Source organism: Microcaecilia unicolor, chromosome 7 (assembly GCF_901765095.1).
Source record: "Microcaecilia unicolor chromosome 7, aMicUni1.1, whole genome shotgun sequence".
NCBI lineage: Eukaryota > Metazoa > Chordata > Amphibia > Gymnophiona > Siphonopidae > Microcaecilia > Microcaecilia unicolor.
In genome coordinates this window covers 20,335,661-20,352,414 of record NC_044037.1, presented here as the reverse complement: position 1 = coordinate 20,352,414, position 16,754 = coordinate 20,335,661, and the positions used below count along the sequence as shown (strand labels likewise).

Sequence of the window (16,754 nt, the reverse complement as noted above, 5' to 3'; positions counted from 1 at the left end):
GAGAGCAGTACTGTATATCCTGGTATGCCGCTGACTGCCGGAATTAGCTGGATAACGGAAATACTCAGTGTCGCTATCCAGAAAGCCATCCAAGCAACTTAAGATGGGAGATTTTCTGTTCTAAATTCTCTACATAACAGTAGAATGTTGTGGCTATCTAGATAATTTCGCACTCTGCCCTCGCTGGCTCACAGCGCTGTCTGGATCCTGGTGATCTGCAAAGGTATTCATTTCATTTATATTCCTTTTATCTCACTGTAGCTAGACGAGACACAATCAACATTTGCAGTAAAAAAAACAACAAACAAACAAAAAACCCACAGAACTAGTACAAACACAGCAAAAGTCAAAACCTAAGTTACAGGCAGGAAAGGTTAAGGGAAACAAACATGTTTTAAGCTTTTTTCTGAAACATAGCAAATCAGTCTCCATCCTATTGTCAACTATCAGATCGTTCCACAGCTTGCTACTGATAAAAGTTGATGCCTATCACACAGCTCTTACCGATGGCAAAAACAGTCATTCTTGAACCCTTATTTTATCATCCTCACTTTAATATTCCCTGATCTCTTATTTGTCCTATTTGTCTGTCCTAATTAGATTGTAAGCTCTGTCGAGCAGGGACTGTCTCTTCATGTTCAGTGTACAGCGCTGCGTACATCTAGTAACGCTATAGAAATGATAAGTAGTAGTAGTAGTAGAAATGTTGTGTACCCATAAAGGGAGTCATATCTCTGTAACAGCACAGAGAGACACGGCGAGTTGTCAGTTGTCAGCCAGTCTTGATTTTTTAAATTTTTATCCCACAGCTTTTGAGATTTTTATAGAGGACATGAAATGAGATTGAAGGGGGCAGACTCAAGAAAAATGTCAGGAAGTACTTTTTCACTGAGAGAGTGGTGGATGCTTGGAATGCCCTCCTGCGGGAGGTGGTGGCGATGAAAACGGTAACAGAATTCAAAAATGCGTGGGATAAACATAAAGGAATCCTGTTCAGAAGGAAGGGATCCTCAGAAGTTTAGCGGAGATTGGGTGGCAGAGCCAGTGGGGGGGGGGGGGGGGGGGGGCTGGTGGTTGGGAGGCAGGGCTAGTGCTGGGCAGACTTCTACGGTCTGTGCCATAAGGATGGCAGATACTAATCAAGGTCAGGTATACACAAAAGGTAGCACATATGAGTTTATCTTGTTGGGCAGACTGGATGGACCGTGCAGGTCTTTCTCTGCCGTCATCATCTACTATATCTCATTTTGCCAGTACAAACTGTCAAGCAATCCTTGGCATTAGAAACTGTAAAAACAGGATTACGTACTCTGCCTCTTGTGAACTGCAGCAGTTGCTTTTGATTTTGCAAATTATGTATTGTATTGACTACAATTCTACAAGCAGAAGTCAACCCACGCTAATTTCTGTGAACAAAGATGGAAAACTAGAGAGTGCTAACTGCCCAAAAAGAGCAACAGAAATATATTTGCCAAAACTATTGCAAACTGTCTACAGCTCCTGTGTCTGGGAGGCCACTGGAAGGCTACCCTTGGTATTCTCCTGCTCAAACAAAAAACAGAGATGTGTGGAAAGGTGCACACGCTCTGCACAAAATGAACACAACACGACTCGTGATTGACAGACATGCTGCTGAGATGAAATAAGAAATGAGATTAGATGGTGGAATTTAAGAGGATCCATCGTCATTATCATGGAACAAGCATGAACAAAGGCTAATCATGTGATCCAGCCATGGTCATCTGCTGCCTCTGGATTCTTTTGTTGTTCATGGTCATGGGGAGTGGGGGAGGGGCAGAGAAAACTGAAATTGTCCGAGACTGCCCTGCTTAAAGCTGCTTTTGGTATGGGAGAACCCAAAGCCTCTATGGGCCTGCAGCTCGAACTGAGTCAGGATCAGAGGACGCCCCTCTTGCAAGCCCGGGTGCAAAGTCACCGCATCTACATTGAGAAAGATGATTGATGCAGCAGAGGGAGAAGAAAGAATCAGTACAGTCTCAGCTGATGTGGGAAAGACATCCCATGGAATGAACATCAAGTGAAAGTGCAATGAGGAGAATGGCGTGGTACGAGGGACTGCGGATGAAAGTCCACAGGTACACTCGGCAGCAATAAGTATGGCTGAGAGGATTTTTGCACCTTCTAAGGACATTTTGGCTGTACCTTATCATAACCGCCAATTTTTACCCTGGAGTCAAGCCAGCGAGCGATATCTGATCTTGTTAAAATAATGGTCCCTCAACAAAATTATTTGTCCTAGAAAGCTACTGAGTAAAGAGTAGCCTAGTAGTAAGTGCAGTGGACTTTGATCCCGGGGAACTGGGTTCAATTCCCACTGCAGCTCCCTGTGACTCTGGGCAAGTCACTTAACTCTCCATTGTATATATTATGTAAACCACTTGGAATGTAGTTGCAAAATCATAGAAAGGCAGTATATCAAGTCCTATTTCCCTTTCCCTATTTGACATTCTACATGGAATGTTGCTAGTGGAGGAGTAGCTTAGTGGTTAGTGCAGTGGACTTTGCTCCAGGGGAACTGGGTTCAGTTCCAGCTCCTTATGACCCTAGGCAAGTCACTTAACCCTCCATTACACCAGGTACAAATAAGTACCTGTATATACTATGTAAACCACTTTCAATGTAACATAGTAACATAGTAAATGACGGCAGATAAAGACCTGTACGGTCCATCCAGTCTGCCCAACAAGATAAACTCATTTTACATGGTATGCGATACTTTATATGTATAACAGTTTGATTTGTCTGTGTGAAGGCTATTCTATGCTTTGCCAATATCAATAAACTACCTCCTTTTACTTCACAAAAATATTGTAACCCTCAGGATAAAGTTGATTAACTAACATGGCGTCTGCATCGTATAACCAAGTCTCCTAGTAGTAAGTGCAGTGGACTTTGATCCTGGGGAACTGGGTTCAATTCCCACTGCAGCTCCCTGTGACCCTGGGCACGTCACTTAACTCTCCATTGTATACTGTGATAAAGTCACCTCCAGGATAGTTGGGTTAAGGCAGTTTCAGTCTGAAATACAAGTCCCAGAAGGCATTGCAGGCAAGGAGCCAAAGGGTGAGATGAAGAACCCGGACTGGACTCCTAGCTGCAATCAGGGAAGACATGGGTGTAAGCTGGCAGGTTGTGCAGAGTGGCTGCCACTAGGCGGGAAGAGAGTTAGGAAACCCTGTGTGCAAGGGCTCATCATTGGTCTCATTAGTCGAATGCTCAACTCAGCTGGTAAGGGTGTGGGGAAGCTAATGGAAGGAGAATGATTGGTTGTGGTAGCCGAAGTCAGGGATTGATTAGGCAGGTTGGAAGGAGTCCCAGGAGTTCAGTTCAGTTCAGTTCAGGAGAGAGAAGCAGAAGGAGAGAGGCAGTTGCAGGCTGAAAACCCTTGGGCAGGGAGGTCCCTAAAGTATTTGCAGGCTGAAATTCCTTGGGTGAGAGGAAGTCCCAAAAGTATTGAATTCACTGTGAAGCTGATGCAGGGGAAAACCCTTGGGTAGAAGGAGTCCCTAAAATATTGAACTCTCCTGAAGGTAAAGAGGATAGAAGGTAGAAACTGCTGCTTGGTGACTGAACTGTGATGATGAACTGAAAGAACTGTTTGTCTTGGGAATTGAATTACTGTTTATTGTGCACTGGATAAAGAGCCCAGACTGGAGCCTGTAAGCCTGTATTGAATCCTAGTATGTGCTATGCTGCTGTTGGAACTGTGTACTAGAAACCTGCATGGAATAAAAGTCCTTAAGATTGAAGTTACTGGTGGACATCTATTTCTTCATTGTACCGGGAGCCTGTGGCTGGAGGACATTGTTCTATCCTTGGCTGCACAAGAGAGGTATCTGGTTACAAAATATTATGTAAAACTACTTGGAATGTAGTTGCAAAACTCACAGAAAGGCGGTAGATCAAGTCCCATTTCCCTTTCCCTGAGATTCTACATGGGATGTTGCTACTATCTGAGATTCTACATGGAATGTTGCTACTATTTGAGGTTCTACATGGAATGTTGCTACTATCTGAGATTCTACATGGAATGTTGCTACTATTTGAGGTTCTAAATGGAATGTTGCTACCATCTGAAGTTCTACATGGAATGTTGCTAGTGGAAGAGTAACCTAGTGGTTAGTGCAGTGGGCTTTGATCCTGGAGAACATGGGCTCAATTCCCACTCTTTGCGACTCTAGGCAAGTCTCTTAACCCTCTATTGCCCCAGGTACAAATAAGTACCTGTATATACCATGTAAACTGTTTTGAATGTAGTTGCAAAACCACAGAAAGACAGTATATTAAGTCCCATTTCCCTTTCCCTATTGGAGATTCTATATGGAATGTTGCTACTATTTGAGATTCTAAATGGAATGTTGCTACTATCTGAGATTCTACATGGAATGTTGCTACTATTTGAGATTCTACATGGAATGTTGCTAGTGGGAGAGTAACCTAGTGGTTAGTGCAGTGGGCTTTGATCCTGGGGAACATGGGCTCAATTCCCACTATAGTTCTTTGCGGCTCTAGGCAAGTCTCTTAACCCTCTATTGCCCCAGGTACAAATAAGTACCTGTATATATCATGTAAACTATTTTGAATGTAGTTGCAAAACCACAGAAAGGCAGTATATCAAGTCCCATTCCTCTTTCCCTATTTGAGATTCTACATGGACTATTGCTAGTGGAGGAGTAGCCTAGTGGATAGTGTAGTGGATTTTGATCCTGGGGAACATGGGCTTGATTCCCACTATAGCTCTTTGAGGCAAGTCTCTTAACCCTCTATTGCCCCAGGTACAAATAAGTACCTGTATATATCATGTAAACTATTTTGAATGTAGTTGCAAAACCACAGAAAGACAGTATATCAAGTCCCATTGCCCTTTCCCTATTGGAGATTCTAGATGGAATGTTGCTACTATTTGAGATTCTACTTGGAATGTTGCTAGTGGAGGAGTAGCCTAGTGGCTAGTGCAGCAGACTTTGATCCTGGGGAACTGGGTTCAATTCCACCTGCAGCTCCTTGTGACCCTGGGTAAGTCACTTAGCCCTCCATTGCCCCAAGTACAAATAAGTACCTGCATATAAAATGTAAACCACTTTGAATGTAGTTGCATAAACCACAGAAAGGCAGTAGATCAAGTTCCCTTCCCTGTGGTAGAAACAGAGAAAAAAAATATCCTATGATAGAAACAAAGTAGCTACCACAGAGAGAAGAGTTGGGAGCTTAGCACCTTTTTTACTAGCCAACTGTTTTAGGACTGTAAATCTAGGAAAAGAAATTGCAGGCCTAAATTTAGGCTCCTAATTTTAAAGGCTCACCCAAATATAGAAGGATTTTCCAGTGAACACATAGGTTCCTAAGTCTGGTGCCTAAATTCAGGCCCTCAGATTCTTTTGGAATATCTGTCTCAATCACTGTCCATGTTGTTCAGTTTTGTTTCATATGTTTTCATTATGATCCACCCCAAATTAATATCTGAACTGTTAGAATAGCACACAAATACATGTTTAATAATTAAGTTACCCTAATAAGGCGCTGAATACTACACACACTGGTTTCTATATGTGGCGCCCAGAATTTGGGTGCTGAAATTTACCTGCGGATCGAAGGTACACGTGCAAATTAATTAGCTAAGAAGAAGTCACTAGCTAGCAATAAACTGGTGGTAACAATTAATTGATGCAGGTAATTGGCATTCATTAGATTTCACGTTTGCATCTTCCTGAACACTCTTCTATAACCCCCGTGTGCCTAAATCCCCTAGAGTGCAACTCGAAGGGGTGTGTGGTTAGGGGTGTGGGAGGGGTGTTCTAAAAATTTGCTATTTTATGTTCCCTTAAAATATGGGATTTATCTCCTGTTGGTCTTTTTTTTTTTTTTTTTGTAACAACTTAATTTTAAAGGCACTAAAATAACTTGCCAGAAATGCAGAGAAAATAACACACAAGAATTATTTCAATCAGGTAATTCTATACTCTTCCTTAGACCACAAAATAGGGAGAGTGAAACAAGACAAGGAGATCAATTAAACAACAGTAAACAAAGAAAACGTAGTATTAACCTGATTATCCCCAGTTATTATTTATCAGAATCATTATTCCACATTGATCGTCTGGTTGGCTTCTTCAAACCCAAAATGGTGTACAGTCAATTAATTTTGTTGGAAACATAGTTATTGTCCAATATTAGTGGAAATAATACACCTGATTTCATTTTTTTCTTTTCTTTTATTTATTGCATTTGTACCCCACATTATCCCACCTTTTTGCAGGCTCAATGTGGCTTACAGAGTGTTGTTATGATGTAGTCATTACAAGATCTTAAATACAATCGATGATAGGCTGAGGGATCTTAAGTACAATCGATAATAGGCTGAAGGTAAATGGGGATTTTAAAACCAGAAATTATTTAACAATGCAAACACTAGAGTCTCTATCCTGTTGGTCTTTAAAAAAAAAAATAACCACATCACCGTCAGCTCCCAGAGGGCTTCTCTGTCTATGAGACCTACGGTACTGTCAGGAAGGCAAAATAAAGCATGCTGCTTGTTCCAATTATATTTCAACTACGCAAGAAGATTGACTGTACTAATTATAGACAGGTAGTTTCAGTCATTTGAGCATGTTCCCTGGTTATTTTCGACAGTTACACAGAGACTGACGGAGCTCAAGATCGTTAACAGATATGTTGGAACCCTGGCTTGGGGACAGTGCTATATATTACTGTGTGATGGGATAGCAGATCCAAAGGTGTCACATGCTCAGCATCAGGGATAGTAGAATGGATCGATGCTATCAGCACCAGCTCTGTGGGTGTTTGACCACCACTAATATTTTCTCCTGGACTCCCATGGAATGACAGCAGGGAGTTGCATCCCACCTCGGGGGAAGGCAGAAAGGAGTACTTTTATCTCCCCGCTACTGTCGCTGTCATACAATTCCATTCCTATCTTTTCTCCTTTCCCCAAAATATCTGAACATGGTCTTGTCACTTCTCCTTATATCGGTTGCCATTTTTTCCTCTGCCTGCACTTTCGCTAGCCGTAGTGCCCTTTTGCACTTCTTTGAGTTTAATCCGGTAATCTTTTCCGTGATTCTCTTGTTGTGTTCTTCTGTATTTCTGGAACAAAGCTTCTTTTGCCCTTATTTTTTCAGCCACTCGTTCGGAGAATCAAGTTTGAACTTCTTCTCTAAGAGCCAAATAATCAGTACAATTATGAATCTGTACTAGCAACTCATTCCAATATGCCAGCACTACCACGAGAGACCTGTCCTTCTGTAAAGAGATGCCTGCCCCATCCCTGGAACCACTATAGATGTCCTTGGTTCCCTGACCTAAGGACCTTCCTGGAACATATCTCATCAACCTATCCTGCATGTAGATTGGCACCAACCCATGTAGCGTGTTAACAGTAATCACCAGTGTTCGTACTTTCCCCTGCACCCAACATGGTGGATTCATTTTACATTTAAGACGGCGATGAAACATCCAGGTGACAATGTCAAACTAACAGGCTGAGACCAATTCCTAATGAAATTTCTGGACTAAGGAGTAGATTTGGGAGTCATCTGTGTAAAAATTGTGGTGAAAGCCATGAGGGTAGAGTAAAGAGAGTAGAAGGGCCCAGGGACACAGAGTCCTGCTTGATTATTGTATAATTCACTTAAATAAATAAATAAATAAATAAAAAGAAAAATGCCCCAAATGAGTCTGTTCTAGGAACAGAACTGTACAGTTCCAGTGTAGAAGCACACCATGAGGGGCATAATCGAAAGGGGCGCCCAAGTTTTCCTGAGGACGTCCTCGCAGGACGTCCCGGCGAAGGGGCGGGGAAACCCATATTATCGAAACAAGATGGGCGTTCATCTTTCGTTTTGATAATACAGTCGTGGACGCCCACATCTTGACATTTAGGTCGTCCTTTGAGATGGTCATCCTTAGACTTGGTCATTTTTGATTTTCGCGATAATGGAAACTAAGGACGCCCATCTCAGAAACAACCAAATGCAAGCCCTTTGGTCATGGGAGGAGCCAGCATTCGTAGTGCACTGGTCCCCCTCACATGCCAGGACACCAACGGGGCACCCTAGGGGGCACTGCAGTGGACTTCAGAAATTGCTCCCAGGTGCATAGCTCCCTTACCTTGTGTGCTGGGCCACCCCAAAAAAAACCAAAACCCACTCCCCACAACTGTACACCACTACCATAGCCCTTATGGGCGAAGGGGGGCACCTACATGTGGGTACAGTGGGTTTCTTGTGGGTTTTGAAGGGCTCACATTTACCACCACAAGTATAACAAGTGGGGGGGGGGGATGGGCCTGGGTCCGCCTGCCTAAAGTGCACTGCACCCACTAAAACTGCTCCAGGGACCTGCACACTGCCTTCATGGAGCTGGGTATGATATTTGAGGCTGGCATAGAGGCTGGAAAGAATATAAAAAAAAATGTTGAGGGTGTGAGGGGGTTAGTGACCACTGGGGGGGGGTAAGGGGAGGTCATCCACGATTCCCTCCAGTGGTCATCTGGTCATTTAGGGCACATTTTTGTGGCTTGGTCATAAGAAAAAAAGGACCAGGTAAAGTCGTCCAAGTGTTTTTCAGGGACGCCCTTCTTTTTTCCATTATCAGTCGAGGACGCCCATGTGTTAGGCACGCCCCAGTCCTGCCTTCGCTATGCTTCCGACACGTCCCCATGAACTTTGGTCGCCACTATGACGGAAAGCAGTTGAGGACGCCCAAAATCGGCTGTTGATTATGCCAATTTGGGCAACCCTTTGAGAAGGACGCCCATCTTGCAATTTGTGTCAAAAGATAGGCGCCCTTCTCTTTCAAAAATAAGCCTGCATGTGGACCATCCAATTAGATGTTAATTTGAAGGGCTTATTTCCAAAACTCTCTAAGTCCAATGCAACTAGTGGGTTTTAGAAATAAGCCCTTCAATTTCCCAACTCAAGAGGTGTATATAGAAAAATTGCAACTAATATCTGTTGTTTAAATTGAATGCCAGCCCAAATTACCTTTCAATCATGTACATCTACAAACTCTCAAAAGTCGTTATGAATTTATTCAAAATAATGTGATATCGTCTTAATTTTTTGGAAGGGTTTGGAATTTACTAGAATTTTTGAAGGTAATGTTGATATGGTAGATGTTTTCATTTTCAGGAATTCATTGTTGGCTGTTTAGTTTATTGTTCCCAACTATGTCACAGTGTGATTGCTATCTCATGATTGCTCGTTATTTTAAAATGCTTTGATCACTCTTCCTGTTGATTTGTCATCTTTGTTGATTTTGAGTGATTTTAATATACCACTTTCTCCTGGGTTGCCTAAGCAACATGTTCTCTGTGATGCGTTTGCTTCATCGAATCTATGCCAAATTGTGGATCGAGCCACACACTCGGCGGGACATGTACTGGATCTGGAGTTTCTACCTATTCAATGGTGTCATTCAGTCTCTGGATGTCCTGCCATCGTTGTAGATGGACAACTCTTTGTTATTGTGTCAGATTCCATTGTCAGGATTAGTTTGCTGCTCTGCAGGGGCAGCAGTGACTAAGGGATCTGTTTACTCAGGTGTGCTGGTGTTTTTAGCGCATGCTAAAATTTAGCTTGCGCTAACCGTGTAAACGCCCATAGGAATATTATGGGCATGTCTCACACTTAGATTACTGAATTTTCCAAAATCATTAGGACTGACACCTTACAACTTCTTCAAATAATACCTACAAGAAATATTGAAATTATCTCCAACAGATATTCCTCCATGTAATAAAATTTACTATATACCAATTGCCCCGAAATGAGGAGAAATTTCTGATTCAGTTAACCTAGTGAATATACCGTCGTCACAAAGAATTGAACCTGATATACAAAATTTAACAGCATTTTTAGAAGAATCAATGACTGAAATATCAACTAGAGGGACTTTGATAGTATCTTTTGTCTTTGAGCAAGACTTAAATATGATTATGAAGTTATACTTCAAATATTTCTCTGCTTTATTTTGTGGTCAAAAATTTGGATATACCCTGATGTGACTAAAACAACACAACAGAGAAGGAAACAATTTTTGACCTTAAGAGAAGAAGCAAGAGCTGCAGGAGCATCTTTTACATTAGTTTACCCTTGTAAATGCTTGATTCGTATGCTGGGGATTAAATATATATTTTTTGAACCAAATCAACTACGGATTTTTCTGGACTCAAAAAAACCATCTAGCCGACCGATTGCATTAAAAATCTGCACGATTGTACACAAAATCATTCACGCAGACGCCCCAAGCTACATGCTAAACCTAGTGGACCTACCTCCCAGAAACGCCATAAAATCATCTCGCAAATTTCTCAATCTGCACTTCCCAGCTGTAAAGGATTAAAATACAAGCTGATACATGCCATAACCTTCTCTTACATGAGCACGCAATTGTGGAATGCATTACCTACAGCACTGAAAACTATTGACGAAATAAATAACTTTTGCAAATCTCTGAAGACACATCTCTTCAACAAAGCCTACAAAGAGAACCCATAGCCTACAAAACCACCTCACCAACCCACCCAGTTATGAAAGTCCACCTTCTAGACTAACCTGCCTTACACTTTCCTTCTCTCTTTCCTTACTTAAGCTTTATACATTACCAATTGTATCTGATATCCTGGAATGACTACATTGTCATAACAAAACTCTGTAAGCCACATTGAGCCTGCAAATAAGTGGGAAAATGTGGGATACAAATGCAATAAATAATAACATCTGAAACAGCTATAAATGAATGATAATGAAAAAAGAACAGGACTAGGCCAATTTGGACTTTAATTATTTTCAGTTTTCTTCATTTGTAATCTCCTCATGTTTTCTAAACCACTCCCCCAGATAACTGTCTCTTTTGTAGTCTAAGGAAGAGTTAATAATGTTACAATTTGTAATTTGTCTTTTTCTTCTCATATATTAATTCCTCTGTATTGCCTAACAAACTTTTGTTTGTAAAAATTAAAATTCAATAAATAAATCATTTAAAAAAGGAATATTATGGGCATGTACACAGTTAGCTTGTGCTAATGCTTACTGCGCGCTAAAAACGCCAGCACACCTCTGGCGTGGTTAGTAAACAGGGCCCTAAAAGAGTTAGGTCTAAAGTTGATCCCATGTCCTTGATGAGTATGTGGGGCCCTTTATTGGGGGATATTAAAGGGAAGAAAGTGGAGGAAGTGGTAGGACATAGGAACTCCTCTTTAGGCGTTGCTTTCGATGTGGTTTTTACCGAAAAGACAAGTCGTTATTAAAAATTTTGATAAAATATTACCTTGGTTCACCCCTTGTATGAGGCAGTTGTGACATGAATTTCATTGTACAGAAAGGGAATGGAGGAGGAAGCGAGATGGTGATACTCAGGACTCCTACCTTTCGAAATTGGAAGAATACAGGGTGGTTGTGATAAGGGAACGAAAACAGTACTATCAGAAGAGAATTAGTGGTTGTCTTTGAGAGCTACAATGGTTACTTGTGACTTCTCGCATTAACTACAAGCTGCTTCTGTTAGTTTACGTAGCTTTGTGTACCATCACTCATTATATGGTGCTAATATTAAGCCTTATGTTCCCACTCGAAATTTGCATTCTCGGAATACTTGTGAAACTGTTGCTCCTTCTTATGGACAAGTGCGGTTGGATTATACAAGAAAAAGAGTACTTTCCATTGCTGGACCACTTGAATGGAATAAGTTGCTACTGGACATCCAAAAATAGGGAAGTTCGGGACTTTTAATACATCAACTCAGAGCTTATTTACTATATTCAGCTTGTGATGTATCCTGAGGTATTTGTGGTTGGACGTTTTTGTGAGAATTCTCTGTGTTTTTTTAGTATAACTGTTTTTATTTATGTACTAGTAAAAAAGCCCCGTTTCTGATGCAAATGAAATGGGGGCTAGCAATGTTTTCTTCTGTGTGCATGTGGGAGTGTGTGTGTCCCTGCCCTCTCTCCCCTCCCCCCTCTGAGTCCTTCACTGTTACAGAGCCAGCGATTTGATTTCGTGCTCTGCTGTTTTCCTTCACTGTTTGTGTTACAGAGAGGGCAGGGCAGACACTCATGGGGAAACCAGATATCTCTCCCCCTTCACACTTCCATCTGGAGGCTTCATAGAACGTTGGTGTTGCCTTTTATATAAAGAGATGTAATTTTGTTCTCTGCCTTGGATAAAGGCGGATTAAAAATATTAATAAATTTAAATACTACATGTGCAAAAATACCAACATCGCTAAAAAAAACTGAATTTTATAACTCCAATGTAAGAGATCACATCAACCTAAGGGTTTCGATAATAAGACTCTTGAAGTGAAACCAAACCAATATTCTCTATATGCCTTTAAGATTACATCGATCAAAGAAATTAAAGGAGACTGGGTAGACAGCAAACATTTCTTGGGCTTTATGTCATTCAACATGCTGTACATCTTGATGGATCTATGTGTGGCTTCTATAGAACCTTCCTCAAAAGACTGCTACAATGAATTTACCAAGGTTGGTTCTCATGGCCCCAAACCAAGTAATCTGAGCAATCATTCCCAATCCAATCCTTGAGAGCCACCCAGAAGACGCAAAGAAGAAGGTGACAAACCTGGTTGACAGCTAGTGAACCGAAATAACTGTACTGAGATACAACCCCGACACTGTTCATGTTTCAGTAACACAGACTGCATTATGGGTGGCTATCCTGTTGGTTCAAACCAGGGGCGCAGCCAGACACCCAATTCTGGGTGGGCCTAGGCCCAAGATGGGTGGGCAGAAGAACTCTGCCTTGTCCCACAAGTGATTTGGTCTCTCCCCTTCTCGCCTGCATGCCATATAGTCTCTTAAACATCCCCCCCCCCCCGAATACTCCTTAAATAGCAGATTTTCACCGGCAGCGAGCAGCAACTAATACACACTGCTCATGTTGGCCCCACAGCCTTCCCTCTGATGCAAGTTCTTGTTTACGCATAGGAAGGAATTCATCAGAGGGAAGGCTGTGGGGCCAGTGCGAGTAGTATGTATCAGTGCTGCTTGAGGCAGGCGAAGATCTGCTATTTATAAGGTATGCAGGAGGGACAGTTATTGGGAGTTTTCAGCTGGTGGGATTTGCGGATCCCTGCCAGCCACATCATAGGTGTGCTGCTACTGGGTGGGCCTTGGCCCACCCTTGGCTACGCCACTGGTTCAAAAAACGCTGTTATCTCTGTGTGCCGTCTAGTTTATATAGAGGATTTGACAGATTCTGACCCCTGAAGCAGGCATTGTTGCCAAAACACAATCCATGCCAGATCCTACTTCAATAAAGTTACTGCTATTGACAAACGTTCATCCAGGCCTGTCACCATCTTCTTTGCTTCTTGTTGATTTGCTCTCTCTTCTACTGTTCACAAGAGCCACCCAACCAATCTGGCTTCCGGGATAGCGAAGGATATCATTGGCCCATGTTTTATGTTACTATGTTTTCTGCTGTTATAAATTGTGCAGTCAGTGTAACATAGAAAGGAATGTGGGGGAGTGTAATAGCAAGTATTCAGTGATTCACACTGAAGGCCATTGCAGGCATACAGAAAGGGGTCTGCACAGAAACGAAATGGGATGTTGTAATGGGCCTGGAAGTTTTGGGCTCAGTGTGGAGTTTGACTGTATCTGACCTCTTATGTGTGATTTACAGAAAAGGCCTGAGCTGCCTGCAAGAAGGACAAGTGCTACTTGCTTACTGGACAGATGGTTAGGCAATTGGAGACTGTGAGAAGAGACAGAAAAGGGAGGAGTCAATACTGGCTGACCATGAGTCACTTGTTTGTTGTGGACTATAAGATTAAGGGAGAGACCTCTTATCAGAATTGCCAGGGCTGCGGGTTTCTCGCCCAATTGGGCTCCTTTCCGCGAGTCGCTGCAGCTTTTTCATGCCGCGTGCGGGTTGCGGGATTTCGGGCGGCTTTTTTAAGCCCCGCCGGTGGGTTTTTCGCCCGCCGCAGTTTTTTTTCCCCACGGCCATTGGCCGCAGGTTGGCTGGTTTTCCCACGGCCAGTAGAAGTCCCACGGAGGCAGGCTTAATGATGTCATTTGTATGCAAATGGCCTCATTAATATTTATTAATGATGTCATTCACATGCAAATTGACTTTGTGCGGGGTTTTGGGCTGGCTTTGGGCGTGAAAAATGTTTTTCCATTTGGCAACACTGCCTCTTATCAGTTGAAGCCCTCTGCTCAAAGAGAATGATGCAGATCCCAAACTAGTCTCAGACAGCTGAAGAGGCACTGAGATCCTCAGGCATGGCTGGAAAGGGGATTTCCCCAGTTGTAGAGGCTCTGAGACTATCCAGCTTATAATCGAACGAGAAAAACGCCCAAGTTCCGACCTAAATCGGGAGATGGGCGTTTATCTCACAAAAACGAATAACGCGGTATAATCAAAAGCCGAATTTGGGTCGCTTTCAACTGCACTCCGTCGCGGATGCGGACAAAGTGGACGGGGGCGTGTCGAAGGCGTGTCGAAGGCGGAACTGGGGCGTGGTTATCACCCGAACAGAGATGGGCGCCCTTCGCCGATAATGGATGCGTTTGTAGCTAGAATTTAGGGCACTTTTCCTGGACCCTGTTTTTTCACGAATAAGGCCCCAAAAAGTGCCCTAAATGACCAGATTACCCCCAGAGGGAATTGGGGATGACCTCCCCTGACTCCCCCAGTGGTCACTAACCCCCTCCCACCACAAAAAAATGATGTTTCACAACTTTTTATTTTCACCCTCAAATGTCATACCCTCCTCCCAGGCAGCAGTATGCAGGTCCCTGGAGCAGTTGTTAGGGGGTGCAGTGGACGTCAGGCAGGTGGACCCAGGCCCATCCCCCCTACCTGTTACAATTGTGCTGCTTAATGCTTATTAGTCGTCCAACCCCCCCAAACCCACTGTACCCACATGTAGGTGCCCCCCTTCACCCCTTAGGGCTATAGTAATGGTGTAGACTTGTGGGCAGTGGGGTTTGAGGGGGATTTGGGGGGGCTCAACACACAATGGAAGGGTGCTATGCACCTGGGAGCTCTTTTACCTGTTTTTTTGTTTTTGTAAAAGTGCCCCCTAGGGTGCCCGGTTGGTGTCCTGGCATGTGAGGGGGACCAGTGCACTACGAATCCTGGCCCCTCCCACGAACAAATGCCTTGGAGTTATTCGTTTTTGAGCTGGGCGCTTTCATTCTCCGTTATCGCTGAAAAGCAAAAACGCCCAGCTCACACATTGGCGAATAAAACATGGGCGTCTATTTTTTTCGTAAATACAGTTTGGTCCGCCCCTTCACGGACCCGTTCTCGGAGATTAACGCCCATGGAGATAGGCGTTTCTGTTCCATTATGTCCCTCCAAGTGTTCATGATTTCTTTTGTAATTAAATGCCTGCTTTGCTTTATTCTGTTCACATAAGTGTGTGTTTGTGTTCTTGCTTTTATACGTCGGGATTCAAATGGACCTAAAATAGATGGTCACAAAGAAGTTATTTAAATAATGGGGATGTGTCTTGTGTAAAATACTTGGCACATAGTATAGTCCTATCATACAGGTACAAACTGGTTTTAAGCAACAGAACAGGAGGAAACACTTTGCAGTATCAACACAGACAGAAACAAACAAACAAACAGTAGAGGTGGTCCAGGGAAGAAACAGACAATCGTTGGTAATGTAAGAAGACCCATCGTTGGTAAGCCTAGGGTTACCATATTTTGTCCTCTGAAAAAGAGGACACATGTCATGACCTCTGCCCCGCTCCTGCCCACCCATACCATGTCCCCTCCCCCGCCCACGCCACGCCCCTTTCGGATCCTCATCCCGCCCCGTCACATATTCCCCTCCCCTCTCCCCCGCAAGTCACATTTTCCCCTCCCCTGCCCCCTGTCACCTCCCTTCCCCTCCCCTTCCTTACTATCTGCCCTGGTGGTCTAGTGACCTCCTCGGGGCAGGAAAGAGCCCCCTCTTTCCTGCCCGGAGTGCTGCCTGCCCTTGCCCTGCATCCTTCTCGGTCTTGGCTGGGGATTCAAAATGGTTGCCGAGAGTTGAAGCGGCCTCGCGAGACTTCAACTCTCGGTGGCCATTTTGAATCCCCAGCTGAGACCGAGAAGGATGAAGGGCAAGGCAGCGCTCCGGGCAGGAAAGAGGGGGCTCTTTCCTACCCCGAAGAGGTCACTAGACCACCAGGGCAGATAGTAAGGAAGGGAAGGGGAGACCCACGGTGCCGCCCACCCGTTTGTCCAAAAATCCGGACAAAAGTGCGTGCGGGCAAAACCCGCCGGACCGGGGAAATCCGGACGAATGGTAACCCTAGGTAAGGCACATTCAATTTTATTATATGAATATGCATGTGGCGTACTGATTGTCTCCTTCTTCTCTGGACCACTTCTACTATTTGTTTTTACAAACTGGTTTTAGCCAGAATTTGTTTCCTCAAAAGCGTGTGAAGACGTGAAGGGTCAGGCATTGACCTCCTCAAGCTACCCCTTGACTGGCTTTTGTAAACTACACATGTCTGGCCTCTACTATGTTATCAACCAATCTCCATAGTCTTTTCCACTTAGTTTTAAAAACTTTGTTCCACAGCATTAACAGATAGAATCTAGCAGGCACTGCAGGATCTAGTTTAGTCTGAGTGACACCCCTGTTTCCTGATTGAGGGGCTCCCAGGTCTGACCTATCAACAGCCAAATGAATATGCAAGAGATATTTGCATATACACTTGCAAACACTGTCTCT

At 43.4% G+C, this 16,754-nt stretch overlaps 1 protein-coding gene across 1 annotated transcript in view; it reads right to left on the bottom strand.

Annotated features, from left to right (window-relative positions):
• COL4A6 (collagen type IV alpha 6 chain) overlaps positions 1-16,754 on the bottom strand; it is a 446,909-nt gene that overhangs the window by 382,723 nt on the left and 47,432 nt on the right.